This window comes from Balaenoptera musculus, chromosome 3 (genome assembly GCF_009873245.2).
Source record: "Balaenoptera musculus isolate JJ_BM4_2016_0621 chromosome 3, mBalMus1.pri.v3, whole genome shotgun sequence".
Classification (NCBI taxonomy): Eukaryota; Metazoa; Chordata; class Mammalia; order Artiodactyla; family Balaenopteridae; genus Balaenoptera; species Balaenoptera musculus.
Window position 1 is genome coordinate 140,575,476 of NC_045787.1, and position 15,969 is coordinate 140,591,444.

General features: G+C 38.5%; 1 long non-coding RNA gene across 3 annotated transcripts in view; it reads left to right on the plus strand.

Moving 5' to 3' along the window:
* LOC118891989 overlaps positions 1–15,969 on the plus strand; it is a 42,854-nt gene that overhangs the window by 3,791 nt on the left and 23,094 nt on the right. For 2 of the 3 annotated variants that reach the window (XR_005019215.1, XR_005019213.1), the window contains exon 2: positions 12,709–12,745. This is a non-coding gene — a long non-coding RNA (uncharacterized LOC118891989). Of the gene's footprint in view, positions 1–5,716; positions 5,800–10,705; positions 10,734–12,708; positions 12,746–15,969 lie in introns of all 3 variants that reach the window. The other variant, XR_005019214.1, reaches the window with a different exon arrangement.

A 15,969-nucleotide genomic window follows, 5' to 3' on the forward strand; every position in this document is an offset into this window, starting at 1 on the left:
CTTATCTACTCATTTCAAAAGCATTCTTTTTTTTTTTTTTTTAAACATCTTTATTGAAGTATAATTGCCTTACAATGGTGTGTTAGCTTCTGCTTTATAACAAAGTGAATCAGTTATACATATACAATATGTTCCCATTTCTCTTCCCTCTTGCATCTCCCTCCCTCCCACCCTCCCCATCCCACCCCTCTAGGTGGTCACAAAGCACCGAGCTGATCTCCCTGTGCTATGCGGCTGCTTCCCACTAGCTATCTATTTTACATTTGGTAGTGTATATATGTCCATGACACTCTCTTACCCTGTCACATCTCACCCCACCCCCTCCCCATATCCTCAAGTCCATTCTCTAGTAGGTCTGTGTCTTTATTCCCGTCTTGCCACTAGGTTCTTCATGGCCTTTTTTTTTTTTTTTCCTTAGATTCCGTATATATGTGTTAGCATACTGTATTTGTTTTTCTCTTTCTGACTTACTTCACTCTGTATGACAGACTCTAACTCCATCCACCTCATTACAAATACCTCCATTTCGTTTCTTTTTATGGCTGAGTAATATTCCATTCTTGAAATCTATCACAAGTAGCAGCTGTTATAAGAACTTTCTACTCCCTTAAACACCTAATCCCCTGTGACACATTCCATTTATCCTTCTTTTGTGGAGACTACAACTTGAGCTGCCCCATGTGGTGAGATGTGCTCATTTTATTTCATTGCTCTGGATTGCTGCTTTCAGATTGCTGGAAAAATGAACTTTTTCTATGACGCTCAGTTTGTCGTATTCCTCCTTTCCCAAGTTACTGTTCTAAAGTATCATCCAGTGTCTGAGATAATTCTTTATCTACTCAATATGGTTCTTGTCTTTTACCTTGTACCTGCCAACCACTTTATATTGGTAATTTGTGCAGGTCTATGCTAAGAGCTTCTTTGAGAGCAAGTAAATTATGACTACTTTGAACTCCTTCTAATCAAAACCTGCTGTTTGAAATTCTGACTATGATTTTGCTTCTGCTAAACCATGGACAGTTTGGGCATAGTTATTTTTATTCTTTCCAGCTAATGAAGATCTTAGAATAAAGAAATGATCTTTTGGTTTTACATTTCTAAAGGTGCATTTGTTTAACTGGTCAAAATTATCACAGAGTTTTGGAAAGTCAGATTTGGAAGGGACCTCAAAGACCATCTGGTCCAACCTTCTCATTTGTCAGGTTGAGAAAAACGAGCATCAGACCTCAAACATACAGTAACCAAACTGAAACTAGAATCCATATCTCAGGTCTCCAAGCTCAGTACCTTTTTTCCCCCACTATATCTGGTCTATTATAATTTACTCTCAGTGGAAAATGTTATTTCATTTCCTAATTTCCAAAAAAAGAGAAACGTAAGGAATGCAATCTTGATTCATCAGAGGGGCTTTAGTTGCAAAGGATAGAAACTAACTGGCCAATTTAGGAATTTTCTGCAAGGTCCTAAGAGGCTCACTTAATTCCTTAGCACAGGTTTTCAGAGTGGGGAGTGATTAGGGTAACTGAGGGAGAAACAGCATGTTCACTGACAAGGATGGCTTCAGTGTTCTTCTCACCATCACTAAACATAGACAGTTTTCTTTCTGACTATAGGCCCCTGAGATTCCTTTCCTTAGAGTATTTACTTTAGAAAACTTGCAACTATAAAATCTCTCTCAGCCACTTAGAGATACAAATCTTTTCCCAGTCTCCTGCCAGTTTTACAACCCAAGAATGTCTTCCTTAAGAACCTAGGAGCCATTCCTTCGAATAGTACCCATCAAAAACGATAGAGCCTCTATCTCGCAGTCTCTGTGGAACATTCGGAGCCTTACTTCAATAAATGTCAATTATTAAATACAGATGGTCTTCAAGATTTGTTCAGTGCCTGAGTAATGTCCAGAAGCCAACCACTTTCTGTCCTTTTGCTCTACTATCCTTGACCTGTTTTTTGTTTTTCATCCTGAAACAACTAATGGCTGCAGAATGGCTGCCAAATGTCCATGTATCACATTTCTGTTCAAAAGTAGGAAGCAGGAGAGAACTAGGGCAACTTGAGAACTACTTCTTTCCTTTTATCTGGGAATGATAGATTGTTGTTCCAGAAGCCCCCAGCATATCTCCCCTTATGCTTTATTCACTAGACATAGTTCACATGCTGCTAATTAGTGGCAAAGGCAATGGAATTAGAAAAAAAAAAAAGAGAGATTTATCCCCTAGCAATGGATGAGAAAAATAAATATTCACCCTCCACCCTCAGGGTTGGAAGAGAAGCCTACTTTCCTCAAGTACATTGCTGGCAATCTGATACCCAGACAAGAGCATGTCACTATTAGCCAGGGAGACGGTGAAAAGGCAGTTATGTAGGGAGTCAACAGTGTGTGCTACGACCCACCTTGGGAGGCTTTGAGTGTGTAGACTTATGTGGGGTTAGATCTGGATGAACAGCAGAAGTCTGGAGCAAGGACTCCCAAGAGGAACAGACAGAGATAGAAATTGCAGTAGATACAAGAAGCCCTGTAAGATTAGTGATAAAGAGGACTGTAGAGATTTCAAAAAAAGCCCTAGAAGACTCAAAAATATTACTGGGCACTTGTCTAAAGGGTAATTGGAATAAGTTTCTGGCGGGAAATTTGGCAGCATATGTTAAATGCATTAAATTTTCATACAGTTTTTGACTGTTGAGAAACTCTACTTTTAAGAGTTTACACTAGGGAAACGACCAGCTCTGCATGCAAAGATTTACATATTAGCATGTTGACCATAGCGTCATTTATAGTTACGTAGGCCTGGAAACAGGTAAAATATACCATGGTAGGGACTTATGCAAATGAATCAAAAGTTCATATTTTTGAAGAATATTTAATGATTTGAAGTATAGTGAATGCTTCTGAGGAAAAAAGCAGTTTTCCAAAAAGGTTATGTGTGGGTGGGGGAAAAACGCAACATAATCAGGATCATCATTCTTACATGGTAGACTTGCTGCAGATTTTTTATGTTGTTCTTTGTATTTGGGGATCGTTTCCAAAATTTATACAGTACCTATGAAATAAATTCTGTGAAAGATAGCCCTTAGTTTTGCCTAGGGTAGAACTGGAACCTGATGTTTATTTCAGATGCAGAATCTGTGGTCAGCCATCCAAGCTCGTTTCACTTTCCATGCAGAATTTAAGTTACATGTAAGAACAGCTCACTTAGAGCTCACAGTCTGTGGGTGAGGGAGCTGAAGGCAGAGAGACCAAGCAACGTGTTCACAGTGCTGGGAAGGAACATCATCACGTCTCACCGGGAAGAGTGTTGCTAAGCTAAGCCTCCCTGTTCATTCCGTCCCACCTACTGTTAGTTCCCCATCCAGCAGTGAGTTTGAACTTAAAAAATCTAAGTCAGAGGATGACACACACACTTACTCAAACTTCCTAGAGGCTTCCAGTCCCACTCAGTAACACCCATATCTCGTGAACCTATCTCTCGCTCTCTTGCCTACCTCATCTTCTGCATGGCTAATTTAGCCTAGTTACGAAGGTTATCTCTTGTCCCTTAGACCCACCAAGCCTGACCCTCTTGAGAACATTTGTGCTGGCTGTTCCCTCTTCTGGGAATACTCTTCTGTTGGGGCTTGAAATGGCTTTACTTCCTCATCTTCATTCATTTCTGGCGTTCAAATGCTTTCTCCTTGAAGAAGCCTTCCCTAATCACTACATATTGTAGTCCCCCCTCTCTCCATCACCCCCCACTTTTTATTATGGATCTATGTAATTCTCCTTTATAACAGGAAATACTCTATTCTGTTTGTATGCCATTTGTTTGTCTGTCTTCCCTACTAGAATGTAAGCCCCATAAGGGTAGAGACTTTGTCTTGCTTCCTGCTGTATGCCTAGTGCCTAGAAAAATGACTGGCACATAGTATGAGCTCAATAAAATCTGCTGAATAAATGTATCAATAACAGCCCATGCTATCTGACCTCAAATCACATGCTATTTTTATTATACCTTAATCAGAATATTTGTATGGTTATAGATCATTTCAGACATGTATCAATTAAAGAGTGATTAGAACATGTTTTTCATAATTCTTTCATAATTCTTCATAAAAACTAGAACATCAAACTGTATTTCTTAAGCAGCTGTACATCTGGAAAGAAGAAAGTAAAGATTCATGTACGTTAATGTTCTAATTATTTTCGGAGTTTACTTCAAGAGGAGGGAACATTATACTGACCAGAAAGTCAGTTTAACTTGTCTATAAAGATTTATCACAATTAACTTTTCCCTACTGCTTAAGCCCTACTATTAATTAAAACAGGTGATTATGTTATAAACTATTTATAATGTGTTATAGCTATTAGTAAGCTGTAAGTATTTAAAGCATCATTAGTATGAAAGTGCATAGAGATAGAAAAGTTTACTGTGTCATTACAGTAAATTATGCAGTCCTTTAAAGGACTGCATAATTTCAGTGATGTGTTAGTGATTCCTGGGTATAATGTCAAGTGACTGAAATGTTGGTAGGTGGGCAATGAGAAATGAGTTTGAAGCTGATGAGTTATTATCACTTCATCTTTTGCCCTTTTATTGGTCTTAATATTCAAAATTCAATTTGAGTTACCTCCTTAGATAACTGATAAATTTTATCTCATTTCACAGTGGTATATATTCCATTTTCATTATTCTTAAGTTTCAGTTCCAAGACTTAATAATTAAAAAATGATATCTACCATCTAGAGAGCATTTATAATGTGCCAGATATTGTGCCAAGTTCTTTGCACACTCTCACATACAATCCTCTTAGCAAGCTTTTTTTTTCATTTGTTTTTATTTAGACTTTTAATTTTGAAATAGTTTGACTCATTAGAAGTTGTAAAATAATATAGCGAGTTCTTCTGTATCCATCACCCAGTTTCCCTCAGTATAATGGCTTACATAACCATAGTACATTGTCAAAACCAGGAAACTGACATTAGTAAACTATTAACTTGAATCCAGACCATATTCAGATCACATCGGTTTTACATGCATTTTTTGGTATACAGTTTTATGAAATTTTACCATATGCATCTATTCATGTAACCATCATCACAATCAAGATACAGAGTTCCATCACTGCAAAGAAATTTCTTCAGGTTATCCCATAATAGTCACACATCCCAACTAAACAATCTGATAACCACTGATCTCTTTTCAATTGCTATAACTTTATTACTTTAAGCATGTTATATAATTAGAACTGTCAGCAACCTGTTAAAGCAGGTACTATTATTTTCTTCATTTTAACCTAGGACACAAACATGCCAAGAGTCTGGGAGGATGCCGTGTTAAAAATCAGCTGGCCAGTAAGAAATGGGCTGCGATTCTAACACAGGCTTATTTGACTCCAGAGCCTATGCTCTTATCTATGCTGCTCATTTTTCTTCACCTACTTTGTAACTGATAAATGCCTAGGTCCTAATGATATTAAAGTTATTATTTACAGGAGTTATAGACAAGTTTCCCTTTGAAAATTTTTGTTATTTTTCCAAGTGAAATAGTCTTTATTGAGTTAGTTTAGATATCTCTATTTGAGTAGAATAGAACATTATAGAATGTATGGCAGTAAATGGATCTTTCAATGGAATGGAGCTTATCTTGGAGGACATCTACCCTAGCACATTACCTGGCCCTTTCTTAATGTTATATGCAAAGGAAATTTTGACCATTTTGATGTTATTTATACCTTCCAGTTGAAAGATTTGCCAAACTGGAGGATTCACAGGGGACCATAAGGAAAGTAAATCAAAGATGGTTACAAATGCAGCAGCGTTAGGTGAGTCACTAAATACAAATTTTGAAAAACGGAATAGACAAATATCTATACTAGGTAGTTTAAATCAGATTGAAAACTGGTGGATTGTGTATTAAATATGGCCTACAGGTATTTTTATTTAGTCTGTATAGTGTTTGAAAAACATCATTTTGAAATAGTTACAAATATCTAAAAATGGAAAGTTTTAATACAAACTTTGAGTTTCTGGCTTCTTTTGGAAAATTAAATAATCTGGAACATTGATTCTGCATTAAAGCTGAAGCTAAGTCATTACTTTCTCCTCTATGTTGGATATATTCTTTTCAGTGTGCTTTAGTCCTGCATTTGAGTTTGTGACATCTGGTCAGGAGACCAAGTGAGATGATCTCTTGAGATTTCTTCTGGTTCTACAGTTTTAAAATTCTTTTTTTTTAAATTAATTAATTAAGTAAGTAAGTAAGTAATTTTGGCTGTGTTGAGTCTTCATTGCTGTGCTCCGGCTTTCTCTCTAGTTGTGGCGAACGGGGACTACTCTTCGTTGTGGTGCGCGGGCTTCTTATTGTGGTGGCTTCTCTTGTTGCGGAGCATGGGCTCTAGGTGCGCGGGCTTCAGTAGTTGTGGCACATGGGCTCAGTAGTTGTGGCTTGCAGGCTCTGGAGCGCAGGCTCAGTAGTTGTGACGCATGGGCTTAGTTGCTCCGTGGCATGTGGGATCTTCCTGGACCAGGGCTCGAATCCGTGTCCCCTGCATTGGCAGGCAGATTCTTAACCACTGCGCTACCAGGGAAGTCCCAACAATTTTAAAATTCTTGAATTAGAATTTTAATTACTCTCTCTAGGAAAGCATTTTCTATACTTTGCTCTGTAGAACAATGCTTCTACAAGATGAGAGCAGATGACAAGGACTTGAGGGTCAAATAAAATTGGAAATGCTGAGTACTTTATTCCACTTTGGAAATTCATAATCATATTTGCACATTAGAGGCTCTGAGAAATTGACAATTATAAGGCCTATTTAGCCTTGTCTAACTCAGTATTTCCTATATTTATTTGACTATATAAATACCTTGTGTGTATATATATAAATGCCTGTCTTATGTATGTATATAGGTATGTGAGTATGTGTTTTTGTATACACACCATCACTTCTTGGAACAACTGTTTTTATTAAAAAGTTCTTTGGGAAATTCTTATTAAGATTAGAAATGTTTGAGGGCTTCCCTGGTGGCGCAGTGGTTAAGAATCCGCCTGCCAGTGCAGGGGACATCGGTTCAAACCCTGGTCCGGGAAGATCCCACGTGCTGTGGAGCAACTAAGCCCGTGCGCTACAACTACTGAGCCTGCACTCTGGAGCCCGCGAGCCACAACTACTGAGCCTGGGTGCCACAACTACTGAAACCTGCACACCTAGAGCCCGTGCTCTGCAACAAGAGAAGCCACCGCAATGAAAAGCCCGCACACCACAACGAAGAGTAGCCCCCGCTCACCGCAACTAGAGAAAGCCTGAGCACAGCAACAGACCCAATACAGCCCAAAATAAATAAATAAAATAAATAAATTTATTTAAAAAAAAGATTAGAAATGTTTGAGCCTTCAGTTTCTCATAACATCCAAAATAATTGAGTTTTTGGAAATAAAAGTCTTAAATTTTCATTCCACTTCTCTGAAATCAGCATGGCATACCCATTAATGCTGACTGAAACAAACACTCAGTTGAAACTGGGAAAAAGGTTAAAAATAAAATCCAAGATCTTTGAAGACTTGTGAAATTGGAGACATCAGTGGAATACTCTATGCTTAGCATATTTCAAATGAGAGGGAAATAGCATCCTTTTGCAGAAAAAAACTGCCAGATTGTGGTTTCAGTTTTTGCTTTATTTACTGATAGTAGGTTCTGAATTCAGTAGATTATTAGTGGTGATTTGCAAACTGGCCCCCATACATGGAGGGCAAGGAGAGACCAGAGAAAGAGGCAGACCACTCCAGATTGGTAGGTGGCAGTTTCAGTGGGCAAGGGAACTTACATACAAAGCTTGTCTTGGGCAGCTGCAAAATGAGACCTCCGCACCCACCCACCAGAATCTTAAGTTCATGTAGAAGCCCTAACGGGATTCATTCACGTGTATCGTCCAGATGGTCTCAACAACACATTGCTCTCATAAGGCTGTGTCCTTGAAAACAGTTCCCACTTGGGAAGAGTGGGCAAAACATACATTCCAAGGACACAGGAGGGGGTGAGGAGCCTCCAATTCCCTGGGTCCAGATCAAGGGTCAACTGGAGGTCACATCCTCTTGATGATTTCCTTCAAAAATCAGCCAGGCTGATGTTTGAAGATGCATGCCTGATTCTCCAAGGAGGAGCATTTATCACTTCACTGCATCATTCATTCTTTCAGCAAGTATATATCTACAATGTTCCAGGTGCTAGGTGTAAATTAGTGAGTAAAACAAAGCCCAGCCCTCACAGAGCTCACAGTGTTATGGGGAAAATGAGAAATAAGCTAGTAAACAAGGCAATCAACAACTAAGTACCTGTTGCCCCAAGTACTGTGAAGAAAGCAAAGACCAGGCTGAGTAGAGAATAAGGGTGTGGAGAGAGGATGTTTCTCTTCCAACTGAGTGACTCTGGAAGGACTCTATGAGAAGATGTCATTTATGCTGAGTCCAGAATACGAAAAGGAACAAAAAAGGATAAGCAGAAAGAATAAAATTCCAAGTGAAAGGGACAGCACGTGCAAAAATCCCAAAGTGGGAAAGACCTCAGCGTATTTGACCAGCTCCTGACATGGCCCTGTGACTGGGTGACAGTGAGTACATGACAGTGAGTACATGGTGAGTGATGATGTGGGGTAGGTGGGAGAAGTAGGCAGAGCCCAGCCTGCAGGGATTCACCTTTGACCGTGAAAAGGGGTTTGGGTTTAATTTGAAGTTCATCTGGAAGCTAGTGAAAGGTTTTAATCAGGTAAATGACACGATCATGTTTCTCTTTTTCTAATATTGCTATGGCTACTATTAATTTAGGTAGGGGATGAATTTAGACGCAGGGAGATTAGACAGGGGGCTAAGGTAGTTATGCAGAAGAGGATTGATGGTAATTTTGACAGTGCTAGTGGTAGCAGAGTTGGAGACTACTGTATGGATTCCGTTCATATTTTAGATATGACAGCAATAGGATTTGCTGATAAATTCTATGTGAGATGTAAAGGAGTAGGATGACTCTTATGTTTCTGACTTAAGCAGCTGGGTAGCTTGAACACAGTTCAATGTCGTAGGGAAACCTAAAGGGTGGACAGCTTTGGAGGGAGAAGGTAGCAATCCATAATCAAATTTTAGAGCATCCTGCGGAATAGCCTAGTGGAAGAGTCAGCATGGAGTGGGTATGAATCTGGAAGTCAGAGGAGAGGTAGAAGCTAGAGTTTATCATTTGGGGCACCTCTACATTTGTTTAAATGTTTGAGAAACTAATAAACAGAATCTAATCACATATAGGAACCGTTTCCTGTGAAGTTTTGGTTTGCTGGAGGCAAGTCCACTTATACATCTAATTTTACTTATATGTCAGATTTTAAAAACTGTATTTTCCTCATTCATGTCTAGTAGTATTTCCAAAATCTAAAATTTAGTGAGTCTGAATCTTGACATTTCATGGGTATAGTCCCAGAAGCATGGGGAAGAGCCAGTTAATGGTAGTCACAGCTGGGCACTTCGCCACCCAGTCTTGGTTGAAGTCAAGTCACCCTGAATAACTAAAGGCTGATATCGCCTATCGAAGAGATTCATGGATGTAACTTGGATGTAACTCTGGGAGCCTTGGATGTAACTCTGGGAGCCTTGGATGTAACTCTGGGAGCCCATTTTTTCTTAGTTTCCTTTTTCAATCCATTGATGGGCAGGTGGTGATGACTCAGTAATATTAAAATGTAAGCTTCATCTTTCACTTCTCTTGCTGATTTAGAATAATGACCCTTGGATTAATCTACATGATAGAGAAGAGACTCATTTTAATAGAGGAACTCACGGGAGGTAAAAATGAAAAGTGTGGTTTGAGGAAGAGAGTCCTGGTCTAAGACACACCGTGATCCAAATGCCAGAACTGCTATTAACTGTTTATGATTTGGGCATATATTTATTTTCTCCCTTTCGTGTGTGGGGCTTAAACAAACATTTGAGGAAAATCTAAACTGAAGTAAGTTTTAAAATAAGTAGAATTTCCTGAAGTTCCAGTTTATATGGCTTTGTTTCCAGTGCTGTAAATATCATTTAGCTACTGTTTTTCTGGTTGGTGTATGGTTACAAGATCCCAAAGATCAAATGCTTTTCTATATATTTATGGCATTGTTAGATGTAAGATAAAAACCATTCATCTGATGTGTATGTTCTGTTTCTGTTGAAAAAATTAGAAAGAGGTGTTTTTTCTCTTTGCTTTATCAACCTACAAGTAAGCAGTTGTCTTATTTCTGGGATTCTATTGACAACTCTGTGCCTTCTTTCCATTTAATTTTATTTGCCATTATGTCCCACTAAGTAATTAACTCTGCATTTTAGAAAATTTAGAGGGTAAAGAGAGCTATTTCAGAACACTGTTGAATAGTTTTCTTATTTATAATAGTTCAAGCTGTGTTAAGCTTTATCACAGGCTTTTAAAACGTGAGACCCACTTGTGTGTTTGTGTCTGGATGGGAATTAACGTCTGAGAGAAAAGCAAAATTATCTCTAAGAGATTGAGAAATCAAGGCAATGTAAAATACAAAACAAAGCAAAAAAGCAACACCAAAAGCTACTGTCTTGACAATTTATTTATATCAAAATAACATGAATATTGACATAAACTTTCAAAGGAGAAATTGTTTTGCAGTTACACATTAGGTTTAATATATGGAAAATCAAGTTCCTCATGGGTCTCTTCTAACACTAACTTCTCTCCCCAGGCAATCCCGAGTATGGCCAGGGCCTCAGGTAACAAATATATGTGACTATTCCAGTTTGCATATCCACACCAGACCCTTCTGTGAGCTATTGGCTTCCTTTTCCAAATGTTTACTGAGCAGCTCCGCTTGACTGTCTCAAATGCATGTCCAAAGTGAAATAATCTTCCCTTATCTATGTTTGCTCCTTCTCTAATATTTATCTAAAATGTATCCAAATATAACTCTATAAAACTCCCTCTCTATATATATATTTTTTGTTTGTTTGTTTGTTTGTTTTTTAACATGTTCTATGGTCCAGAAGTGGAAGGGGCAGTATCTCCATGGATATTCCCTCTCCCGTAGTGATCATCAAATCCTGCCAATTTAAATCAGTTCATCTATTTTTTAGCTCTGTGTCTAGTGCAAGCTACCATTTTTGCTCCAGTGTGCTATACATGGCCTCAAGGGTACTTCTTATACCTACTCTGCACTTTTCTAAACTAACCTCTACAAGATAGGCATAGTAGTCTTTTCAAAACACACAAAGTTTTCTTGCCACAGATATACTCCTTTCTTAAAACCTTTCAATGGATTTTTATTGATCTTATTTATTTATTGAATAAATTCAACATATAACATTGTATAAATTTAAGGCATACAATGTGCTACTTTGATACATGTATATATATTGTAATATGATTGCCATTGTGATATTTCTAACATTATATAATTATAGTATAATTATTGTCTATATTTATTACACTGTGCATTAGGTCTCCATGGCTTATTTACTACTGGTTGCAAATTTGTACCCTTGAACAACATCAATCTTATTTTAAGGACTACAGGTTATAATATGGCCTTTAAGGCCCAGAATGACCCAGCCCCTGCTTGCCTTTTCAGACTTACCTCCTGCTGGTTTTCCCATTTTATCTCTACACTTCATCTATATTTCCTTTTTTTAATTCACTGAAAGTATTTCATAGTACATTCTTATTTATCTTTCATTCCTCATCTCAACCTCACTTTTTCTATGAAGCTTATTACCAATCTCCCAGATAAGACCAAATCATCATTTATATACATATTTTCTTGAAACATGCTCCATGTATTTGTATTGGGTTGGCCAAAAAGTTCGTTCAGCTTTAAGTAAAAATAAAAGATACAATTTTCAGTTTCACCAAGAACTTTATTGAACAATGTATTCATTACCGAACGAACTTTTTGGCCAACCCAATATAATATTTTAGTTAATATCCTTTAACTACACTAGTCTACAAGTTTCAAAATGGGAGAGATTTTAATCTGTTATTTTCAACTTTGTATCTTTTACATCTAGAACAATGCCTAGCACATAGCAGACACATAGTAGATAAGTATTGGCACTCTAACAGCATGTCATGGACCCATATCAGGATCTGTAGTAGATTCTGTCAGTTGTGTCACCTCAGCATACCCTAGGACAACTGCACATAGATCCCTTATATGCCCAGAGCCTTCTGTGCTTCTTTGCCCAAGGGCTTTCTCTGGCTGCAGGAGTATGGCAACCAAGGGGAAGGCCAGACGTGCTAGAGAGTTAATGTTCCTGGAGTGACTTTCAACCCAGTGAGGAATGGGAATCTTAGTGTGTGTTCCACAAAGACTCTCAGAGGGTCTTTAGCAGGATTGATATCCAATTGTCTACAGTAGTAACTTGCTTATTTGTGAACCCTGTTTTAACTTTTCCTCCCTTCCCTCTCTCGTTTTTCTGTTCCTTCAAAGTGCTTCCTGGTATCACCTTCTAAATAAACTACTTGCACCCATATCATTGTTTATGGAGACACTCAAGCTAAGACAGGGCCAGTGCATTGCAAAACTCCAGAGGCAATGTTCATGTTGTATTCTGTCCTTCCGTGGGTGCCATTTACATTAGAGTATCTAAACAACAACTGTGGAAGAAATATTTAAGGAATAGACTTTGATAATAACTAAATCTTAGTTTAAAACTTTCAACTAATGTTTATTGGATGCTTTCTGTGTTCTAGGAGTAGAAGAGAGGGAAAGATGGAAGAAAATTAAATGGTATGTCTTTGACTTCATTGAATTTATTGTTTATTGAATACAAAACAGTTTGGAATACAATATGAGACTTTCTATATCCAAGTGCTGATTTTGCCTAAAAGATTTTGATCTGTTCCTAATCACAACATTTGTGACACCAAACGTTTTGGGTTTTTTTCCCCACACCAACCAATTCTCCAACTTTCCAGACACCAACTGAGTGTCTTACAATTCAATTCAGTTCTGACACTAACTACCTTGTGTTAACACAGACCCCAGAGGTTAAAGGCTCAGTGCTACAAGACTACCTCTTATTTCACATGTCCATTGCAAGTTCTGGGCCTCCCATCCTTCTGGCCACCTGACTATGTGTTGAGGGTTCCCATGAAACCCTCCTCATGTTCAGTAATTTGCTAGAATGGATCACAGAACTCAGGAAGACACTCCATTTATTATCACTGGTTTACTATAATATATTAAAAGGATGAGTCATGTTTTGTTTCAAGGAAAATTATACTCAGAGACTGAGATTGTTTTTGCCAATAGTTTATTTAACACAGGTTCACTGTGGGAATTGTAATAATTTCACAAGCTAACAGCATACAGGATAATGTCTCTTAATAAGCCAGTAAAGATGTAACATACTCCAAACCAGTGACAGATTAATCACACTATTGTTCCAGACAAGAGGAGATGAAAGAAATAAAGTTCAGATTTAGTTGAGGTGAACCCTTTCTACAAATTACTTCTTGGGAGAGTGGGCTTACCCAACCATGAGCTGACATCCAGCTGCCAGTGAAACAAAGGTCCCCTGTTGCTAGAGCACGTTGCTAGGGAACAATGGCCTTGATGCTGGTGGGCAAGATGATCCTCTTCTTGCAGCTACCGCACTGCCAGTAAAAGAGTTGCCTTTACTCCAGCGGGAGCTGGTGCCCCACGGTCTTTGGAGCACTAATTTAGACCATCAAAGGTTAACCTTGCCTAGATGAACGATCTCGGTTAGTGCTCATAAGCTTCTGGTATTTATAGTCTAAATGTTCCTCCGCATAGTTGCTTCTCCCTATGTTCTTACTAATAAGGCCCCAGCAGGGCCCCTCAGGAGCTGAGCTTCTGAGTGCTTATTGGAAACCACAGATGTGGATAATGACATCCTGATACACAATTTTACTTTTATATCAAGACAAAAACTTCATTCTTAGAAACAACTTTACTCTTAAAAACAACTTCATTTTTGTCATAATCAAGTGGATTTGAAATCATATCAAAACAATCCACATGAACAGGTGTACAGAGTGAGGTCTGGAAGGGTCCTGAGTACAGGAGCTTCTTCCCTGTAGAACTGGGGTGCACAACCACTGTCCCGGCACTGGATGCATTCCCCAACCAAGAAGCTCTCTGAAACCTGTAGTTTAAGGACTTTACAGAAGTCTCTTGACACAGACTTGATTGATTAAATCGTTGGCCATTGGTGATTAGCTCAAATTCTAGCCTTTCTCCCGATCCCAGAGAAAGGTAGGGAAGGTATGGGAAGTTCCAACCTTCTAATCATGATTGGTCTTTCTGATGATCAGCCCCCATCCTGAAGGTATCTAGGGGCCCTCAGCACCAGTCATGTCACTAGCACACAAAAGACACATCACTCTGGAGATCCTAAGGCTTCTAGGAGCTTTGTGCCAGGAATCTGGGACAAAGACCAAGTGTATATTTCCTGTTGTACTACAGAGATGAATACCTGTGACTTGAGAGACTCAGACCAGAGGTTGGTAGAGTTTGTCTCTTTGAAGCATTGTCTGATGGAACCTGTGAGTAAAGGTGAGGGAGGATTTTGATCAGGTAGGATGTGGAACACCTTAATTCCATTTCATCTTAAGCGACATAAGTAGGAGTATATAACGCAACTTAAAAAAAAAAATCAAGGTAACATTGGTTTATAACATTGTATAAGTTTCATAGCCTGCCTGTGCACATGAATTTTGTTCTTACTAAAGCAGTGGAGATGCTTCATCAAACTAACTTCACTTCTTGTTATGTGCTCATTCTATCAACACTCTCCATCTTTCAGATTACTGTTGAGTAAGGAAGGACCAAAAGGAAAAGGAACTATGAGATACCCCATAGTTCTCTTTTCTTCTGTGTCATTATTTTCAGCATAAGTGGTTGCCTAATACAGGAAAGTAACAGTAAAAAATGAATACAATTGGGTTTTCTGGTCATTTGTGTTTCTTAGAATGCCATTGCTTTTTTCTCCATTGAAGCAAGCCTGATTCAAGTGGAAAGTGTGGTTTTCAGGGGTCTCAATTACTCAGTTTTAGGTAAAAATTCTTAGTTAGTGTTTGCTTTGAATCTTCATAACTCTACAGACTGGAATGCTGTATTCACGGGGCCTCCAGAATGTGATATACATTTTATATGTGAATGGAGTGACCAGGAATGGTGCATATTGTATGTATTTTCTCTGCGCACATGTATATTCTATTGTCTCATTGGACTTTATTTACAAAACACAAATTCAAAGAGAAAATTATTAGCACTTTGAAACAGAGACTGAAGAGCATTAAACCCAGTGTGAGGCCCTTATAAGTGCAAGGCCCTGTACACCTTCACAGCTCACATGCCTGTGAAGCTGGCTGGCCCTGCAAGGGCACGGGAAATACTCTGTTTCAATCTCAGTCACTTGCTTACCACTGGAGTTGTGAGTCATAATCAAAGTAACAGACTCAGAGTGGGAAAGGAAATGATTCTTTAAGAGCAGGGAAGAAGGGACTGTGGAAAGACAAATGCAGCAGATGTTCACTATGGGAATAGAAGACAAGGGGGAATTGTCTGTGCTATTTTCTGCATCCATAAAATACCAAAGGGTTGTCCAGCCCAAGGGTAAGTGGAAAGTTTTTTCTCCAGAGTACCTTTTTATTTCTTGCTTTGCTTTATGTGAAATTTATCTCTACTAGGAACACAGAATCTAATCTGTTTACATCTATTTTTAGAACCCATGCTATCCAGTACTTGTGAATAATGTTAAATTGGTAATCCCAGGATTGTCTGTAAATGGAGATTACTGTGGCTATAATGTGAGACTCCAAAGGAAATTGTCTTCAGAATGTTCCTGATGGCACTTGGTAGGATGGAAAGTTGATTCCAAGTGCGTGAATTGTTTTATCACATGATTCTGTGAATGTGTCCCTTTTATCTGTCCAAGCCCAGGATGAGAGGAAATGGTCTACTTATTTGTATTCCTAATAATAATA